Below are 7,825 nucleotides of genomic sequence, written 5' to 3'. Positions count from 1 at the left end.
ACTCTGATCCTGGGAGTTCAGAACTGCTACTGCAGCTAATCAGCAGGGCTTCCAACTATAAGTTAAAACAGCTCTGCACAGGTCAGCCACTTTTTCACTGGACAAGCTTAAAGGAGTTACTGAAACTTTCTGTACTTCAGTTTTCTCATCTGTTAAATACCTGTCTGGTAGTATTGTTTTGAATTGTGTGTGTCAAGTGCCCTGCATGGTATTTCCTGAGTGCATGTATGTTGGCACTCAGGAAATCACAGCTACATGGCCTTTCAAAGCTGTCTTGGAAGCTAACAAGCAAAGTTCTCAGAAACCATCCTCTCCTGTGTCATTAATTTGAAGGACCTTGCTCTAGTGACACCTGTGACAAGGGGACATCATGTCCTCTCAAAGCATTTCCTTCTCCTATACCCTAAGTGAGAGACTGAAACAGTTTCTTTGGAGATTTTTATTGTGGGTACAGGGCATAAAGGAAATATCTCCCCAACTTGAATGCAGACCAGGAGCAAGAAATCAGAAGCACCATTTACTGAATAGGGAATCCTTTCCCCATTACTTGTTTTTGACAGCTTTGTCAAAGATCAGATGGTTGAAGGTGTGCAGCCTTATTTCTGGTGTCTCTATTGTTCCATTGTTCTATGTGTCTGTTGTACCAGTACCATGCTGTTTTGGTTACAGTGGCCCTGTAGTGTAGCTGAAAGTTGGGTAATGTGATACCTCCAGCTTTGTTCTTCTTACTTAGGATGGCTTTGGTTATTTGGGCTCTTTTTGGGCTCCATATGAATGTAAAAATAGTTTTTTTTCTAGTTCTATGAAGAATGTCATTGGCAGTCTGATAGGAATAGCATTGGATCTATAAATTGCTTTGGGCAGTACAGCCATTTTAATGATATTGATTCTTCCAATCCATGAGCATTCAATGTTTTTCCACTTGTTTGTGTCATTTCTGATTTCTTTGAGCATTGTTTTGTAATTCTTATTGTAAAGATCTTTTACCTCCCTAGTTAGCTGAATTCCTAGGTATTTTATTCTTTTTGTGGCAATTGTGAATAGGATTGCATTCTTCATTTGGCTCTTGGCTTGGCTATTATTGGTGTATAGGAATGCTAGTAATTTTTGTGCTTTAATTTTGTATCCTGAAGCTTTGCTGGAGTTGTTTACAGGCTAACGGAGCTTTTGGGTTGAGACTCTGGGGTTTTCTAGATATAAGATTATGTCATTTGCAAACAGGAACAATTTGACTTCCTCTCTTCCTATTTGAATGCCCTTTATTTTTTTTCTCTTGCCTGATTTTCCTGGTCAGGACTTCCAATACTGTATTGAACAGGAGTGGTGAGAGAGGGCATCCTTGTCTTGCACTGGTTTTCAACAAGAATGCTTCCAGCTTTTACCCATTCAGTATGATGTTGGCTGTGGGTTTGCCATAGATGATGCTTATTATTTTGAGGTATGTTCCCTCAATACCTAGTTTATTGAGGTAATCATATGTGGTTGCCTTCAGTTCTGCTTATGTGATGAATCATATTTATTGATTTGCATATCTTGAGCCAACCTTGCATCCCAGGGATAAAGCCTACTTGATCTTGGTGGATTAGCTTTTTGATGTGCTGCTAGATTCTGTTTGTCAGTATTTTGTTGAGGATTTCTGCATTAATGTTCACCAAGAATATTAACCTGAAGTCTTCTTTTCCTGTTGTGTATCTGCCAGGTTTGGGTATCAGGGTGATGTTGGCCTCACATAATGAGATGAGGAGTCCCTGCTCCTCAATTTTTGGAATAGTTTCAGTGGGAATAACACCAGCTCTTCTCTGTACATATGGTAGAATTTCGCTTTGAATCTGTCTGGTCCTGAGCTTTTTTTTTTTTTTTTTTTTTTTTTTTGCTTTGGTTGGTAGGCTATTTATTACTGATTCAATTGTAAAGCTTGTTATTGGTCTGTTTAAGGAATCAATTTCTTCCTGGTTCAGTCTTGAAAGGGTGTATGTGCCCAAGAATTTAACCATCTCTTCCAGGTTTTCTAGTTTGTGTGCATAGCGGTGTTTATAGTACTTTCTGATGGTTATTTTTATTTCTGTGGGGTCAGTGGTAACATCCCCTTTGTCATTTCTAATTGTTTTTATTTGCATCTTCTCTCTCTTCTTATTAGTTTAGCTAGTGGCCTATCTTATTAATTTTTCAAAAAAAAAAAAAGCTGCTGGATTTGTTGATCTTTTGAATGGTCTTCTGTGTCTTGGTCTCCTTCAGTTCAGCTCTGATTTGTGTTATTTCTTGTCTTCTGCTAGGTTTGGGGTTGGTTTGCTCTTGCATCTCTAGTTCTCTTAGTTACGATGTTAAGTTGTGAATCAGAGATCTAACTTTTTGATGTGGACATTTAATGCTATAAATTTCCCTCTTACCACTACCTTAGCTGTGTCCCAGAGGTTCTGGTATATTGTATCTTTGTTCTCCTTAGTTTCAAAGAACTTCTTGATTTCTGTCTTAATTTCATTATTTACCACAAAGTTAATCAGAAGCATGTTGTTTAATTTTCATGTAATTGTGTGGTTTTAAGAAATTTTTTTAGTCTTGATTTCTAATTTTATTGCTTTATGGTTTGAAAGTATGTTTGGTATGATTTCAGTTTTTTTCTGATTGCTAAGGATTCTTTTATGTCTGATTGTTTGTTCTATTTTACAGTATGTGTCATGTGGCAATGAGAAGAATGTACATTCTGTTGTTTTGGGATGGAGAACTCCATAGAGGTCTATCAGATCCATTTTGTCTAATGTTGAGTTCAGGTCCTGAATATCATTGCTAATTTTCTGCCTTTGCCTAATACTGTCAGTGGACTGTTGATGTCTCCACCATTATTGTGTGGGAGTCTAAGTACCTTTGTGAGTCTCTAAGAACTTGGTTTATGAATCTGGGTGCTTCTGTTTTAGGTGCATATATATTTAGGATAGTTAGGTCTTCTTGTTGAATTGTACTCTTTACCATTATTGTCATGCCCTCTTTTGTCTTTTTTGTTCTTTGTGATTTAAAATCTGTTTTGTCTGAAATTAGGATTGCAACTCTTGCTTTTATCTGATTTCCATTTGCTTGGTAGATTTTCCTCCATGCCTTTATTCTGAGTCTATGGATGTCATTGCATGTGAGATATGTGTTTTGAAAACAGCATCCTGTTGGGTCTTGGTTTTCTATCTACCTTACCACTCTGTGCTTTTTAAGTTAGGGCATTTAGCCCATTTACATTCAAAGTTAATATGAATATGTGTACATTTGATCCTGTCATTCTGTTGTTAGGTGGTTATTACGCTGGCTTGTTCATGTGGTTGCTTTATAGTGTCACTGCTGTGTTCACTTAAGTGTGTTTTTGTATTGGCTGGTAATGGCCTTTCCTTTCCATATTTAGTGCTCCTTTTAAGATCTCTTGTCAGGCGGGTCTAGTGGTAACAAACTCCCTTACCATTTGCTTATAAGGAAACGATTTTATTTCTTTTTTGGCAAGAAAGCTTAGTTTGGCTGGATATGTAATTCTTAGTTGAAGATTTTTTCCTTTAACAACATTATATAGGCTCTCAATCTCTTCTGGCTTGTAAGGTTTCTGCTGAGCAGCTTGTTGTTAGCCTGATGAGGTTCGCTTTGTAGGTGACTTGCCTTTTCTCTCTAGCTGCCTTTAACATTCCTTTCTTTTATTTTGACCTTAGAAAATCTGATGATTATGTGTTTTGGGGGTGATCTTCTTCTGTAGAATCTCAGAGTTATCTGTATTTCCTGAATTTGACTGTTGACTTCTCTAGAGAGGTTGGGGAAGTTTTCATAAATGAAAACCTGGAACAGTTTTCAGGTTGTTTGTGCCCTCCCCATCTCTTTCAGGGATGCCAATGATTAAAAATATGGAACACTCCACACATTTGCATATCATCCTTGGGTAGGAGTCATGCTAATCTTCTCTGTATCATTCCAATTTTAGTACAGGTGGTGTTAAAGTGAACACAGAAGCCAAGTTTTCTAAAGCAGCAAGGCAGATGACTGTTCCCCAAGGGCAGCTGGCTCCTAAGAAAGAGGAGTGAACAGCTAACCATTCTCACTAGTCCTCCTAACCTCACTCATCTAATATTTCTGTTTCTGTAGGAAGGAATAAAGGGTGGAACAATCAGCCAATGTGTTTAGAGAAAATTTCTTGTTATGAAAACAATCCTAAAATTCATATGGAACCAAAAAAGAACCAAAAGGATCTCACATAGCCAAGGCAAGACTAAGCAAAAAGAACAAACCTGGAGGCATCACATTACCAGACTTCAAACTATACTACAAGGCTATAGTTACAAAAGCGGCATGGTACTGGTATAAAAATAGGCATGTAAGGGCCAGGCACAGTGGCTTATGCCTGTAATCCCAGCACTTTGGGAGGCTGAGGTAGGCAGATTACCTGAGTAATCTAGGAGTTTGAGACCAGCCTCACCAACATGGAGAAACCCCATTTCTACTAAAAATATGAAATTAACTGGGTGTGGTGGCACATGCCTGGAATCCCAGTAATCCCAACTACTTGGGAGGCTGAGGCAGAAGAATTGCTTGAACCTGGGAGGTGGAGGTTGTAGTGAGCCTAGATTGTGCCATTGCACTTCAGCCTGGGCCACAAGAGTGAAACTTCATCTTAAAAACAAAACAAAACAAACAAACCAAAACAGAAATAGGCATGTAGACTAATGAAACAGAACACAGAACCTAGAAATAAAGCTAAATATTTACAGCCAACTGATCTTTGACCAAGCAAACAAAAACATAAAGTGGGGAAAGGACACTCTATTCAACAAATGGTGCTGGGATAATTGGCAAGCCACATGTAGAAGAATGAAGCTGGATCCTCATCTCTCACATTACACAAAAATCAACTGAAGATGGATCAAATACTTAAATCTAAGACCTGAAACCATAAAATTTCAAGAAGATAACATTGGAAAAACTCTTCTCAATGTTAGCTTAGGCAAAGAATTCATGACTAAGAACCCAAACAGAAATGCAACAAAAACAAAGATAAATGGATGGGACCTAATTAAACTAAAAATATTCTGCACAGCAAAAGAAATAATCAGCAAACAGACAACATACAGAATGGGAGAAAATTTTTGTAATCTATGCACCCAATAATGGACTAATATCCAGAATCTACAAGGAACTCAAAAAATAAAGCAAGAAAAAAAAAACAAAACGGAGGTCTGTTCCAAGATGGTCAAATAGGAACAGCTCCGGTCTGCAGCTCTCAGCATGACTGATGCAGAAGACAGGTGATTTCCGCATTTCCAACTGAGGTACCTGGTTCATCTCATTGGGACTGGTTGGAAAGTGAGTGCAGTCCATGGAGGGTGAGTCAAAGCAGGGTGGGGCATTGCCTCTCCCGGGAAGTACAAGAGGTTGGGGGATTTTCCTTTCCTAGTCAAGGGAAGCCATGACAGACTATACCAGGAAAACCGGGACATTGCCACCCAAACACTGTGGTTTTCCAACGGTCTTAGCAAATGGCACACCAGGAGATTATATCCCATGCCTGGCTCAGTGGGTCCCATGCCCATGGAGCCTTGCTCACTGCTAGTCCCAGACTGAACTGCGAGATGGCAAGTCTAGCTGGGGCAGGGGTGTCCACCATTGCTGAGGCTTGACTAGGTAAACAAAGCAACCAGGAAGCTCGAACTGGGTGGAACCCACCACAGTTCAATGAGGCCTGCCTGCCTCTGTAGACTCCACCTCTGGGGGTAGGGTATAGCTGCACAAAAGGCAGCAGAAACTTCTGCAGACTTAAACGTCACTATCTGACAGCTCTGAAGAGAGCAGTGGTTCTCCCAGTACAGTGTTTAAGGTCTGAGAATCGACAGAGCACCTCCTCAAGTGGGCCCCTGATCCCTGTGTAGCCTAACTTGGAGACACCTCCCAGTAGGGGCTGACTGACACCTGATACAGCCTGGTGCCCCTCTGAGATGAAGCTTCCAAAGGAAGGATCAGGCAGCAATATTTGCTGTTCTGCAATATTTGCTGTTCTGCAGCCTCCGCTGGTGATACCCAGGCAAACAGGGTCTGGAGTGGACCTCCAGCAAACTCCAAAAGACCTGTAGCTAAGGGACCTGACTGTTAGAAGGAAAACTAGTAAACAGAAAGGAATAGCATCAACATCAACAAAAAAGGACACCCACACCAAAACCCTATCTATCACCATCAACAAAGACCAAAGTTAGACAAAACCACAAAGATGGGGAGAAACCAGAGCAGAAAAGTTGAAAATTCTAAAAACCAGAGCTCCCCTTCTCCTCCAAAGGATCGCAGCTCCTCGCCAGCAACAGAACAAAGCAGGACAGAGAATGACTTTGACAAGTTGACAGAAGTAGGCTTCAGAAAGTCGATAACAAACTTCTCCAAGCTAAAGGAGGGTGTTCAAACCCATCACAAGGAAGCTAAAAAATTGAAAAAAGATTAGATGAACGGTTAACTAGAATAAACAGAGTAGAGAAGACCTTAAACAACCTGATGGAGCTGAAAACCATGGCACAAGAACTATGTGATGTATGCACAAGCTTCAGTAGCTGAGTCAATCAAGTGGAAGAAAGGGTATTAGTGACTGAAGATCAAATTAATGAAATAAAGTGAGAAGAGAAGTCGAGAGAAAAAAGAGTAAAAAGAAACAAAGCCTCCAAGAAATATGGGACTATGTGAAAAGACCAAATCTACGTTTGATTGTTGTACTTGAAAGTGACGGGGAGAATGGAACCAAGCTGGAAAACACTCTTCAGGATATTATCTAGGAGAACTTCCCCAACCTAGCAAAGCAGGTCAACATTCAAATTGAGGAAATAAAACACCACAAAGATACTCCTCGAAAAGAGCAACACCAAGACACATAATTGTCAGATTCACCAAGGTTGAAAGGAAGGAAAAAATGCTACGGGCAGCCAGAGAGAAAGGTCGGGTGACCCACAAAGCGAAGCCCATTAGACTAACAGCAGATCTCTCAGCAGAAATCGTACAAGCCAGAAGAGAGTGGGGGCCAATATTCAACATTCTTAAAGAAAAGAATTTTCAACCGAGAATTTCATATCCAGCCAAACTAAGCTTCATAAGTGAAGGAGAAATAAAATCCTTTACAGAAAAGCAAATGCTGAGAGATTTTGTCACCACCAGGCCTGCCTTACAAGAGCTCCTGGAGGAAGCACTAAACACGGAAAGGAACAACCGATACCAGCCACTGCAAAAACAGGCCAAATCGTAAAGACAATTGAAGCTAGGAAGAAACTGCATCAACTAATGGGCAAAAAAACCAACTAACATCATAATGACAGGATCAAATTCACACACAACAACATTAACCTTAAATGTAAATGGGCTAAATACTCCAATTAAAAGACACAGACTGGCAAATTGGATAAAGAGTCCAGACCCATCAGTGTGCTGTATTCAGGAGACCCATTTCATGTGCAGAGACATACATAGGTTTAAAATAAAGGGATGGAGGAAGATCTACCAAGCATGAGGAAAGCAAAAAAAGGTAGGGGTTTCAATCCTAGTCTCCAATAAAAAAGACTTTAAACCAACAAAGATCAAAAGAGACAAAGAAGGTCATTACATAATGGTAAAGGGATCAATTCAACAAGAAGACCTAACAATTCTAAATATATATGCACCCAATACAGGAGCACCCAGGTTCATAAAGCAAGTCCTGAGAGACCTAAAAAGAGACTTAGACTCCCACAAAATAATAATGGGAGAATTTAACACCCCACTGTCAATAGTAGACAGATCAATGAGACAGAAGGTTAACAAGGATATCTGGGACTTGAACTCAGCTTTTAACCAAGCGGACCTA

The 7,825-nt window shown here is 39.9% G+C and overlaps 1 non-coding gene across 1 annotated transcript; it reads right to left on the bottom strand.

The window, feature by feature from the left end:
- Window positions 1–3,860: 3,860 nt before the first annotated feature.
- On the bottom strand, window positions 3,861–3,967 carry LOC117093975. Its single transcript, XR_004441319.1, has one exon. It is a non-coding gene; the product is annotated as a U6 spliceosomal RNA (small nuclear RNA).
- Window positions 3,968–7,825: the final 3,858 nt, after the last annotated feature.

This window comes from Trachypithecus francoisi, unplaced genomic scaffold (assembly GCF_009764315.1).
Source record: "Trachypithecus francoisi isolate TF-2019V2 unplaced genomic scaffold, Tfra_2.0 Lachesis_group12, whole genome shotgun sequence".
Taxonomy (NCBI): Eukaryota; Metazoa; Chordata; class Mammalia; order Primates; family Cercopithecidae; genus Trachypithecus; species Trachypithecus francoisi.
The sequence above is the reverse complement of the archived record's forward strand: the minus strand, read 5'-3'. Positions and strand labels throughout refer to the sequence as shown.